We start from the raw sequence: 13619 nt of genomic DNA, 5'->3' as shown, positions 1-13619 counted from the left end.
TTAGTCTCTTGAGGTTCTGATCTGTTTTCTCCAAAGAACGGCAATTCTTCAAGTCACCCCATTTTTATCTTCAGCCTGAAAATTCCACTGCACCATGTCTTAACAGGCAGTGTCAGTCCCAATCATGGTTAGGCTCCTACTTACCTGTTATGTTCCTGGCATACACACAGAGAAGTTAGCTTAAAAATATATATACCCCGTATCTAAAATAGTGTTACTGGAAGGGTGCAATGTATCACTACTTTTATTCTTAGATTCCAGAATAATAACCCACAGTAACCAAAAGCCGAGAGATGGATAAAGCAGGCTTCTCTCTAAAGCAGAGAGGCACAGCCCACTCCATCTGGTTCTTTCTAGACTGCTCTGATCGCACACTTCACTACAGAGCCCCTGAGTCTGCAAGCAGGACCAGGAAGCCCCACCTTCCCACACTCTTAAAGCGATAGCTTGCAATTCCAACACGTTCCTCCATACACCATGATACCATTGTGTGATAGTCATCCAATCAGCCAGGAAATCTGCCAGCTGTAAGAATAGCCTCACAAGCGGCTAGCAGCAATATAAATGGGATGGGACTCCCTTGGGGGTATTTGAATTGAGAGTTAAGTGGCCATCTCTAGTTGTCATTGCATGATACTGCTCGCCTTGTCCATCAGATTTTATAATGTACAGTGACGTGGAACTTCCTCTTTCCTCCGGGCAGCCTATGCCCAAGGGCAAATGTTCATTCACTTCATGCAACATGATGTAGTGCCGGGAGTGATGCAGTCCTGTATATATAAGGCAGGAAAATGTAGTGTCAGCTGAAAAACTTGGAAACATTGTTCTGTTGTTTCTAAAGTACATGCAGTTTTCTAAAGTGTCTCTCTTTGTGTTATTTGGTATCGCAGGTTGTTACAACAGTACAAGAAGTTTTTCTATACCAAAGGTAAGAGGTATGATGTCGTCTTGAACTTGCTGGAGGAAGCCGCGTATCATATGTGTGAAGACACCTTTTACGTTGTTATTTCCTCACATATTTACCGTAGGTTACATGGATTCATAGGTCTCTTATCACCATAACCTCTTGATAGCTCTTAGTGAGAGGACAGGTATGACTCATTCTTCATGTTCTAAAGTCAAACAATGCATCAGGGTTTTCATAAATACTATATAAAAATTGCATTGAGATTAATAGGCCTCTCCATATTTCCTGGTTGGATGAATCTGGGATCACAAGACTTTTTACCCAGCAGTAAATGCTCTGTAAGGAATGGTACTGCACTGGCAGAAAGACAGACTGAGATGACTAAATGGAGCTTTTCCATCTCTAACTTCTATGATTATATGATTCTGTGAAATGAATATTATCATAACACTGACTAACAAAATCCCATCATCATGATTTACTATTAATTATCAACATTAGCCTATTATTAATTAACATTTGCACCATCTATCACCATCTAGCCAGACTGATCATTCACAAGCTTGCACATAGATTGTTTGAACAAAAGCTGCAGTACGCCATAGAATATGTTTCACAGTAGGTTTGTCATAACCTCATCTGTAAGCTTTTTACTAATGCACTTTACAAAGTATCTTATTATACACGGATGAGGAATGTGGCTGCATCCAGTAATAATTTCATTAATTATGAATAAAGCATTTACAAATGACACCCTTATCTAAAAATGGGGATGAACTCATTTTGTTTTAATGCAGATGCAATACGTCATTTGTGATCCCGTAGGAAGCACTGCTGGGAGAGCAGGCCAGCGAAAAGGTCTAGAAGCTGATGAGATTTACACCATTAAATAAAAACAAACAAAAAGACCTCACTGGAGAAAAGAGCAGAGAAGTAGCAAATGGCATCAAAATGAAACTGACCAAGTTCCAAGCTGGTGAAAGGAGGGAATGTTTAAAGATGCCAAGGGGCGTTGAAAAGCCCAGACTGGTCTCAGTCAACGACCTTGGGCTAGGACTGAGGCCAATAAAGCAGTATCCTAAGTTGATGGTAAGCCCATATTTTAGCCGATGTTCGTTCATTTGCAAGATATTCAGCTGGCTCACAGCTCACCAAGCCTCATTAGCCACATGGTCTTTATCATTGCAGTGTTTTGGTACTGTACGCCCTGTAGGATTCCACTCAAGTGCTGACAAGTTTGTTGATATAAAATACATCACCATGGTTGTTTAAGTCCACTGTAAACATGTCCCTATTAATAGCTTATTTAGTGGATAGAACTGCGCGAATACTTCATAGTAAAAAATTAAATTCGCAGGTCAGCCTCATTGGCTATTGGTGAATTGTCTGTTTATTATGTTGTATGTATTTGTTTTTTTGAAACTGTTCACCAAATGATTCCTGATTTGCCCATCATGCACGAGCAATCTGTTGTGAGCACAGCTGGTCAAACTGTTCAGTCCTAATACTCATTCCATGGCCCATGTTATACAGGAGGACGGACTAGATAATCTAATGGTCCATTCTGGCCTTAAACATGTGCAGATCTATGAATATTTATTATGGGCAAGCTTTTCAAAAGTCACTAGTGAGCTGGGGTGTGTCGGTTAGTTTGGGTACCCAGCTTCAGACATGCTTCAAGTGACCTAATTTTTAGGCTTCTGAAAAGTATGCCAAAGGGCACCCAAAAATGTAGGTAGCCAAAATCATGATCATTTTTGAAATATTTTGGGCTATGAATTTAGCCCTCTTTTTGCATAGCAAGATCTTGGATAACTGATCCTGATTTTATTCAGATGCTTTCATTCGTAAGTATTTGGATGAAGATATATATAAATGTTTACAAACTGTTATGCCAACTATTCATTACTCCAGCTAGCAAATAATGAATAATGATTGAGATTCATCTTGCATCTGAAGAAGTGAGGTTCTTACCCACAAAAGCTTATGCTCCCAATACTTCTGTTAGTCTCAAAGGTGCCACAGGACCCTCTGTTGCTTTTTACAGATTCAGACTAACACGGCTACCCCTCTGATGATTGAGATTCAGTGAGGCAGAAGCTGCAGATGGTAGGAGCTGCAGAGGAGAAGGCTCTTGCACCAGCAATGAGAAGATTATCAGAAGTGACAGATTTGGAGGTAGGTATTAGATGAGTAGAGGGAATGGAGAGGATAGCTGAGAAAGACAGGGGTGGAAGGAATCTATGGAAACCCTATTGATACCATGAGGGCCATTTCAAACTAGATCTTGAAAGGTATTGAAAATACCTGAAGTTATTTGAAGATGGTGGTGGACTAATGTATTTTTTCATATACATTTATCCTGTAATCATATGGTCCATTTACCAAGGTACTTACCTAATTTATCCTGCTACTTCATGATATTTTCAGTGACAGGAAGGGCTAGTAATTTCATGTCAAAGCGATTACCTTGCCAGGGACTTACTTTGCAGCATCAGCCATCTACCTTTGTAAATATACTGATGCAGATAGACTGCAAACCTGTTTATATTAGTACCTATTTATTTTAGTGCCAGCTACATATTAGGGTTAAATTATTTTCCAGTTTCTGCGGACCAGCATTGCCGCTGGCCTGGTACTAGAAATACTTGCTGTAAATTAATTTTTGCTGATTTTTTTTTTCAAATCAGCAAATGTACCAAAAATTAATTTACACTGATTATTTTTAGTCCTGTTGAATGAGCCATTGTACACTCACCCTTCCCTCTCCCAACTAGGGAAACCAAAGTCAGCCCAATACGTGCTCCTGTGATTACTAGTCCAATTGTATGAGACTGCTTTGTAATTCACAATATTCCGGCAAACCACGAGCAACTTGGTTTTCAGCCCTAGCTGACAGAGGATTTATTTATTAAGGTTTTTAGTTATTTGCCAAAGTGTCTGGGTGGCAATCATTTCACAGGGTTATAAAAATTCTATTTCCTCACGCAGTCAAAAGTAAAATATAAAACATATTTTGAAAAGTGGAGTATAACATTTACATTTTAATCTCACAAAACGCTTTAGTTTCTGACAAAGTAGGTTTTCCTCCGTGTGTGTTATAGGGGGCGGGGGGCAAAAAGGGGGCGGGCGGGGCAATGGATTGGAGTGCAGGTTGTTTCCTGAAAGTAATATCGCAAGTGCAGCACTGTGAAAGACATATAAAAGCTGACTGGGGAGATGATCACATTTCTAAGTGCTTTTAGAGCCAGATTTACAACTAACAAACAAACAAAAAAACTAGAGGTGCAAATGCACATGCAATTGCGCTTATTTAATTACCAGAACTGCATGTGCAAAAGAGGTAATTATCTGCACAGCTAAGCCAAATCTGCGTATGTTGTTATCTGAGTCGCATGTTAATACTCAACACTGGGGCAAAAGTGACGTAGCTGAAGTTAATCCTGATTTACACTGGTGTCAGTTGGATCAGACTCAGGCTCTTTGTGTATCATAAGTTGAGACTGTTTCTTAGACATGGTTGTATCAAAGTAGATGAGTTCTCATTGATTAAACTAGGGCTGACAAAGGATATAAAAATAAATGCAGTTGATCGCGAGATTATAAAAACCGTTAATCGCCGGTTTAATCACACTGTTAATAATAGAATACCAATTTAAATGTATTCTGAATATTTAGGATGTCTTTCTACATTTTCAAATATATTGATTTCAATTACAACACAGAATACAAAGCGTACAGCGCTCAAGTTTATTTTGTATTACAAATATTTTCACTGTAAAAAATAATTTAAAAGGATAATGCAATCTATATGTCGAAGCATGAAGGGGCATACGAATGTTTAGCATATTTGGCAGGTAACGTCGGCTACTACAGTGCAATGTGAACACCTGTTCTCACTTTCAAGTGACATTGTAAATAAGAAGGTATCAGCATTATCGCCCATCAATGTAAACAAATGTATTTGTCTTAGTGATTGGCTGAACAAGAAGTAGGACTGAGAGGACTTGTAGGATCTAAAGTTGTACATTGTTTTGGTTTTGAGTGCAGTTATGTAAAAAAAAATTCTTCATTTGTAAGTTGCACTTTCACAATAAAGAGATTACACTACAGTACTTGTATGAGGTAAACTGAAAAATACTATTTCTTTTGTTTCTCTTTTACAGTGCAAATATTTGTAATCAAAAATAATATTAAGTGAGCATTGTCTACTTTGAAATCAAGATATTTTAAAATGTAGAAAAACATCTAAAATATGTATAATAAATGTAAATTGGTATTCTATTATTGTTTAACAGGGTAATTAAAACTGCAATTAATGGCAACTATTTTTTTAAATCTAGTTAATTTGTTTGGCGTAATCGCTTGATTTAACTGCAATTAATTGATAGCCCTAATTGAAACATTGGAGAAAATAAGTTATATAAAGTAGAGCGAAGCTGGTACTGACCTGAAAACTGCACCAAAAATTCCAGGGATAGCTGAGTCACTCAATCTGCCTTGCACCTGAATTAATTACAGTTGTATTTCAACACCTGCAAAAATGAGATGAAGATGAGTAATGGGTGTTGGACTAAGTGTTGTTTTATCAGCACTGGTGCTATAGCATGAAGCAAAGAAACACACTATGTCATAGAAGAGATGGAAGAAAAAGCAACCAGACAGAGCGAAATGAGTCATAATGGTAACGTGGATCTTCTTTTTCTCAGAGCTCCACATCTCAACTGTCTATGGAGCTATTTCCTACATTTATTTGGTGTCATTACTGATGACTGGTTTAGATTCAACCCTGTTTTTTAAAGGGTTTCCTCTCCCTTCTGGGCAGCTAGCTGCAGAGAGATTCTAACGACTATCTTTTGAAATGGCCTTCAGTTTACCTTTACATTTGTCAGGGGCGGCTCCAGGCACCAGCAGGTAATAAACTGCCAGACTCGGGTATGTGAGAAACGGACATCTGCCCACACATGCAGGTGCCATCCACTGTATGTGTAAGCTACTGGCATGAGCTACATGTCTCCCTCCACCCCCCGAGCCCAGTTTGCAGAAGATACAACTCTGTTCCAGTATGAGCTAGAGCTGAGGCTGCTCGTCCTTTTAGTTCTGGAGGTTCCCCAATTCAGACCCCAGGGTGTTGGCTAAGATGGTGACCATCACTCAGACACAAAAGGAGGGGAATGAACCTTGGAAGCATGCTTGAAAAGAGTTACAGATCTAGCCCAAGGAGCTCACTCTTCTTGGAAGCTCAACCTCTCACCCCCAGAAAATGTACCTTCAAATGATTTTGGAGGTATTTTTAGGCATGTCCTCTAATTTTCCCCCTTGCAAATGCAATTAGTTGCATGTGTGTATCATCCAACTGCACAATTGCAAATGCCTTTTTGTGCAATCTTTATTTGGGGTACAATATCAGAATCTGGGGCTAAAGCAAGCTGAGATGTTTCCCTGAAGAAATACTTCATTCCAAATGTTGTCTCTGTTTGAAGGGTAGCTTGTGATGTCAGTTCCCTCATCCTCTCAATCTCTCATGTGAAATAACTGCCCATTTCTCCCATCTCTGCCGGAGCCAAACACAAGCAGTGAAGGTGATCAAAAAATCACAGGCTTCAAAGGCAAATTGAAAGCATTATTTTAAACCCTTTGACAAAGCTGACCCAGCCATTACAGGAAAGTGGTCCTGGATACCAGAATAAATTTAATTTCCATACTTGCTGGTTTTGGAACTGATTTAGCCCATCTAGACCAAAAATTAAATGCAACATTGGTTTTTGTCCCTTACACTGAAAAGTTATGAGCATTACTTACGTGGTTCATTAAGTTACACTGTACAGAAATATTGCCTTAAATCAATTAATTCCTTAAGTAGTGACTCTACTGTAGCTTCTTTCAAAGTCCCTCTCACTCTATCCAAACTCTGAGAAACCTAGAACAAGACTTCGCCTTATAACACAGATTAGATGCACTTCTTCAGCTGTCGGCCCATACTGTAGATTGATTCTCTGTGGTATGAGATTAAGGGATACTGAGATAACTAGATACAGAGGCACCATTAAAAAGTCAACATTTGCCAGTAGTTATCCCACTGTGGTAGTGGAGATACTGCAATTATTGTCTAAGACCCGGTTCAACAAATCACTGAAGTATGTGCTTATCTCCCGTTGACTTCAAAGTTAAGCATGTGCTTAAGTGCTTTGCTGAACTGGCGTCTAGGTAAGTAGAAAGACTGAAATATTTCAGATACAAAAAGGTCATAACTTTTGACAAATGGAGACCACGGAAGCCTGAAACAATCTGACAAGATTATGCAGGAAACAACTCACGCCAATTTATTAAACTAGACATGTCTAGATTGTTTCACAACTCCATATTGTTGGCTTTAGAAAGCATTCCCCTATGTTGTCTATAGATGATTTTAAAAAGTGGTATGGTAGTCCATTCTCCAGTCTGCACATGATTCTGTATGCACATTTTAATAAACGGCCTATCCTGAGTAGTTAGCAGAAAAAGGACAGCCATTTGATGAAAGGACTAATGAGTCAGAAGCTATGCTGTCTTGGCATGTAAAGCATTTGGGTTCCAGTCAGATGGTCTCTCTTCAGTCAAAGGCACTTTGGTTGATTGTGTTTGCTTTCTCTCCTCATTGAGGATATTAGAACTGGCCAAGGCATCAAGTGTGCATCCAGATCCAAACTTTCCCAGCAAATAGTGAGGGATTCATTCTTGATCACTGAAGAATATTTAAAATCCAGCTTCATGTCAATCTTTGGAGTATCAGGATCTAGCTTATCTACTAGCCTTCTAGCTTACTGTAATTAGAGTTGGTTGGAATTTTTTTCTCCTCTATGGGCTAGATTTCCCTGCCTGGACTACATTTCCCATGATGCACCATGGTATCCTATCTATGTGAGATGATTTGGTGCATTGTGGAAGATGTGGAAGATGTAGACTGTAGCCTGGTTCATAGAGTAGAATGGGGACATGAGGCACTCAAGTTCCAATTCCCATGAGGTACCTGGAGTGAAATTTCCAATGGAAATTAATTAGTTTTCAGCTGAAATTTTTCCGTTTTTGGACAAAAACCAGAAAGTTTTCAGTTGTTCCGTTTTTTTGCCAAAAGTAAAAATTTTCTGCAGAAAGCAGACATTTCACACAAAACCTCAATTTGACACCCAGTTTTGATGGAAAATTTTTGACCAGACCTAATTATAACATCTGTAATACCTATGCTAGCTTTAAACAGACAACAGCTTTTTACAGTTACTTGGTGTTCCAGGCTTTGATTAATTTATATTGGATTGTTTTCAGTTATTCCAACGGGGGGGGGGGGGGGGAGGGGGAGGAGAGAGACGGCTATGGAAAACAGTTTTTAACATTATTTAATCATTTTTTTTCTCCTGTGCATCTTGAAAATGTTCTTATTAGACTAGTGACTTAAATATAAAGAGAAAGAGTCTCAACTGATGTAAATACCTATAAGCTCTGTTGAACTGAAGTCAGTGGAGCAACACTTAGTTACACCAACTGAGAATCTTACCTAAACTTCTATACAAAGTCACTTTTTTAAAACAGTAGCCTCTATTATTACTAATGCAAAGTCTTCCCCTTACCTGCAGACTAACTGGAAGGATATATTTCCTCTAAGACACACCCATCACCGTAAAGTCAGATAACAGAACTATAATTCAGGAAAGAGTTGGCATAGAGAAATACAAGCTGGTAAAATGAAGAGAAGCACCATTTTGTGTGGATTACTTATAAAAGGTTAGTAGCTCTTTCAAGATTTTCATATCCATTCCCATTTTACAAAACACATTACATTCTTTGTCCGCGCCACCATGAAAAAGAACCGATGCAATTTTTGAAAAGAGCCGAAAAGAAATACAACCGCTCCCAGAAATTTCATTTAGTGACACACTGAGAGTAATATACTCCGCTTTGCGCTAAGATCAGCTATCTTTTACTACACTAACGGGCTGAGTGTGGGAATACATATCATGCCGGCCAGTTGTCTGTCGTGGCTAGAAACACTTGTCGAAGGTATAAAGAAGATCTTTTGAAGATCTGTGCAGAACAGCAAACAGCTGTTGGGCTGGATCCCAAGCAGACATTCGGATCCAGGGGCCACATTATCCTGAAGTTCAGGGGGATTTGGATTCAAGGTTTTAGTTCTGGCCTGGCCCTTCCCTAACAACAGATAGGAAGCTTTGCCTTGGGCAGAGACATTTCTAGTAAATCCTGATGCTGTGTGGCGGACAAGAAACAGGAGCACATTACCCTCTATGCCCCCACTTAAACAGGGATAGGTTGTTTTGCAGGAGATGCTTCTGGGTAGTGCAGAAAGTAGGCAGAAAATGGTCCCTTTCCATTTCACTTGCCTGGTTTGGACCCAGCCCAGGTGTTTGTGTTCAGCCCAAGCCGCTGCACTGCCCGATCCTATCGCCGCCAAGCAGCAACGGCAGACGCTCGCTACAGTGAGTATCATTCCTCAAACAGACTGAATGATGCTAAACGTAAGGAGATTGCTTTTCAGTGAACCTGATGATATGCAGGACTGGCCTAGAAAAAAGAAAGGGAGAGAATCTAAAGTCTAAACAGATCTGTAGTTTCTCTGCTAGTTCAGAGCGTAATCAATTTTCAGCCTTTGGAAACTAAAATAGCTCTGATTTATAAAATTCCACAGTTCTCTTCTTTTCTCCTTTGTGTCTCCATTGCCTTATGAAGAGCTCAGAGTGTTTGCACTTTGTGATCCCCATGTGGGTATCCATAATAACAAAGCTTTGCACTCCCATAGCACCTTCCATCTGAGGATTTCAAAGATATTGAAGAGAGGTGGGCCTGGGGGCCTGACATGTGGGGAGGTTAAGTGACTTGCACAAGGTGACAGAACAAGTCTATGGCAGAGATATTGGGAGAAATCCTGGCCCCGTTGAAGACAATGGCAAAACTCCTATTGACTTTAATGGAGCCAGGCTTCCACCCGTAGAACATAAGTGTGAAATTAAATGTGTGGTGTTTGTGTCAGCGCAGTGCTATGTTAACAAACCATGAGAAGCAGCTTGGCCTACAAGAGTGAGTTCTGCTTCTTGCTCTGTGATTTTGTGGGCATCTCACCTTATCTCTGCCTCAATGTCTCCAGCTAATAATAATTATCTACCTACTTCACAGGGGTGTTTCAAGCCAGCATTGGTCCAGGACTTTGAGAGCTGTATACGTACTAAGTCTCATTATGTCGCTTTTCACAACTGAGAGGAATATTCCCTCATAGTTATGGTTAAACAATGAAGGTCAAGCAACCTCGATTTGTTTTGATTATTGTAAACTATCATGAAATATCAATTTACTTTGTGAATGTTGGTTTCACAAACTCCATGTTTGGAGTGCCTGGGAAGAAATAGTCTCCCAATGATGAAGAATACACTTTCATTTCTGCAGTTCTGTGTTTCTCACATGACAAAGAGAAACTGTATATGAAGCCCAGTTCTTTGTTGCCTCTATTGGAATAAAGGAAATGTATTGTCAGTTTCTTTATTTCTGATCCCAGTTTAACCCGTCAATCATCTGACTTGGATCAAAGAAGTCACCTTAAATAGGTATGAATGGAGACTTCTGATTTATCTTTATTATAGGAGATAAATAAATGGCTTGTTTGTGCTTGTAAATCATAACATTTCTAAATATATTAGTCTCTCAGCCAACCTGCTGACTAATATAATGTCTATTTGTATGGATTTTTTTTCCTTTTCAGATTACTTTGGTATTGACTTATTTCAAATCATAATGCACAAAATCACAGACTCTAAATGGACGGGTTTAACACGGTGATTAATGAAAATATAATCCCAGCTACTGTACAGCCATCAGAAACCAGTTAGCTAATTAGAGTAATCACAGAGGTGGAAATAATTAAAAGAACATAAAATAGAGGTGGAGTAATAACAACATTTTCCTTAGTGACTTAAAACTGGTGAGCAAACGATTAAACTCTAATCAGTTTACTGAGGGGGGTAAGAATAAATGAAGAGTGGATAGCAAAGGACTTATGAGTAGCTACAGCAAATAAGGACCATTAGACTGCACCAGAGAATGTAAGCAGAGTGGACTAGAGAGACTGCAATGAGATACAGTAGAAGGAATAATTGTACCAAGGACTGTTGGTGACCACTGAAAATGCATCATTAATATATAATCTTTGCCTGTGTATCTGTTATATAGCATCTTCCATCTAAGCTCAGCGTGCTTTATAAATATGAATTAATTCAGCCTCATAAGAAGTATTATTGTCCCCATTTACACATGTGGAAACTGAGTACTGAATGGTTAAGTGACTTGCCCGAGGACTTTTGTAGTTTGTCATCACCGAAAGCTCTGTATAGACAGAATTGTTCGTCGTATTTAATGGTTAGTAGAGGCCCTAAATGTGATTAGGCCGTTATGATAGGCACTGTACAAACACTTAGGCCTGGTCTATATCTAAAACTTTAGTTAACCTAGCTACGTTGCTCAGGACTTTGAAAAATATCACGCCCTGATATTACCACCCAACCCCCAGTGTAACCCCCAACTTCTCAAGGGAGTGGATTTTCTACAGCCCTTCCATGACTGGAGTACTGCCGTGCTGCTGTAGCACAGACATTCCTGCACTGAAGAACCTAAGCGCTACATGGAGAAGGCAAAGGAAAGGATCCTTTCTCTGCTGTCTTATTTCATTAAAATGCTGTACAAGATCTCGGGATTATTATTATTACTGAGGTTATCCTCCCTGCGATACCTATAGCTTTTCCTCCTAAGGATTGCCAGACTTTCCCCTGCTGGAATCATACTACGAGTGGCATATCTTTTCGTTAATTTAGTTACTGTATTTAAAAACAAAACAAAACGATTAGACTCAAGCCACAGAGAGAATCAGGGGTCGATTGTTTTAACATCCAACCAGTGGATCACAACTGTGTGAAATCAGAATTATTGCTCTCCTCAACAGGCTGCATTCATTTTATTGGCAGCTGCTTTCTTGTAAGCACCTGGACCTTGAACATCTGCCCAGCTGTCAGTGAAAATGTCCTGCTACACACACCTTAGCGCTGATTCTGCCCCCACCGAAGACAAGAAGAGGTTTCCCCACATAAACACACGCGTGAATGCGCGCACACACATACGTACACATGCACACCACAAACTTATGCACACACACACATACGCAATTAAAAAAATGTTACTTCAGATTTTGCCTCCTGAAAACTGTCGCCTGTTTTCCTTCTGAGAGCCTGGTTTAGTATTCACCCTCTCTGTACGCTGTTGTTAAATAGCAGTTGATTTGAGAAATCTCAGAGGTGTAACCTGTTACATGCGTAAGGTGTTTAACCATCTTCAAAGCCAAAGCCCGTGGAGTGCTTGTTTTCCAAGTTCTAACACTTCCAGTGGTTGCATCTTTGAATTAACAGTGAAATGCCAAATAAATGAATCCCAGTTGGCTGATGCTAAGTGCGGGGAAGGGGGAGCGAAGGGTATTTCGCTTACAGTTGCTGCTACTTTGGAAACAATGACTGGTGATGAACTAGAAATGGCAAAGTTATTTGTGTCAAGCTGTAATTGGGTCCTGATCCTGAGAACTGCCAAGGTCCTTATACACAGCGGGAGTTGAAAGTGATCAGCCCCAGGGCAGAGTGAGTCCTTACACAGCAGGTTTATATATTTACAGCGGTAAGCACACCATTCTGTATATTATAGCATTTGCAGCTGCAGGCTTTCTAGTTAATTGATCCTGTAGCTAATTAACCATATTAGCTCACTCTTCATTTGCTACCTTACTGCTCCCCTCCATTTTTCCAGTTCATTAATGAATATATTTAACACATTTTCCCAGAAACTCTCCCTTTGGGTTGAAATTCTCCTCACTTTGTGTCAGCTCCATGGTGCTTTTTGTTCTTTTGGAAGGCTAAGCATGATGGGCCAGATTCACTGGAGCACCTCGACCACTTGCCACCAACCCAGCAAAACGAACCAGTGTTCCTATGTGTGTAGCTCATCCTTAGTGAAGAATAATATCATATAGCTGGGAACACAATTAAAAACAGCAGGCCAGCGCGACAGTTGGTATAAATTGGCCTGGCTCTATTGAAGCTAATGGAACCACACCTTTGCCATGAGGCCTACAAAAAACTTGACAATGGTTAGGTGGCTGGTGTGCTGACACCACTGTTTATCCTGTGGACCAATATTTTCCTCATTGTTTTCTTGGATTCCCATGTCTGTCTCTTGTCTGAGATTGTAAGATCTTTGGGAGGGCGGCCATCTTTGTGTCCTGTGTTTGTACAGCACCTAGCACAGTCAGGTCCTGGTTCACGAGTAGGGCTCCTAGACGCTGTGGTAATACAAAAAGAAACACATAAATAATAGCACACTGATTTACGTCAGCTGAGGCTCTGGTCCAATGAGTTTATAATCAATTTTAAAGGCATTTTCAGCCATGTGCAGGACAGATTTTTCTGCTAAGGATTTCAACTGCTTAGTGCAGGGGTGACCAACCTGAGCCTGAGAAGGAGCCAGAATTTACCAATGGACATTGCCAAAGAGCCCCAGTAATACGTCAGCAGCCCCCAATCAGCTCCCCCCCCCGCTCCCAGCACCTCCCACGCTCTGACAGCCCCGCCAATCAGCACCTCCCCCTCCCTCCCCGCACCTCCCGATCAGCTGTTTCGTGGCGTGCAGGAGGCTTTGG

The 13619-nt window shown here is 40.2% G+C and overlaps 1 long non-coding RNA gene across 6 annotated transcripts in view; it reads left to right on the top strand.

The window, feature by feature from the left end:
• The window catches only part of LOC128846356 (uncharacterized), an 83991-nt gene extending 72363 nt beyond the window's left edge, over window positions 1-11628 (top strand). For 5 of the 6 annotated variants that reach the window (XR_008446772.1, XR_008446771.1, XR_008446768.1 and 2 more), the window contains 4 exons: window positions 891-928; window positions 1705-1996; window positions 2955-3085; window positions 8518-11628. This is a non-coding gene — a long non-coding RNA (uncharacterized LOC128846356). The remainder of the gene's footprint in view (window positions 1-890; window positions 929-1704; window positions 1997-2954; window positions 3086-8517) is intronic. The other variant, XR_008446769.1, reaches the window with a different exon arrangement.
• The last annotated feature ends 1991 nt before the right edge of the window (window positions 11629-13619 follow it).

Source organism: Malaclemys terrapin, chromosome 12, assembly GCF_027887155.1.
Source record: "Malaclemys terrapin pileata isolate rMalTer1 chromosome 12, rMalTer1.hap1, whole genome shotgun sequence".
NCBI classification, from domain to species: Eukaryota; Metazoa; Chordata; order Testudines; family Emydidae; genus Malaclemys; species Malaclemys terrapin.
Note: the sequence above shows the minus strand (reverse complement) of the source record. Positions and strands in the feature narration are given on the sequence as shown.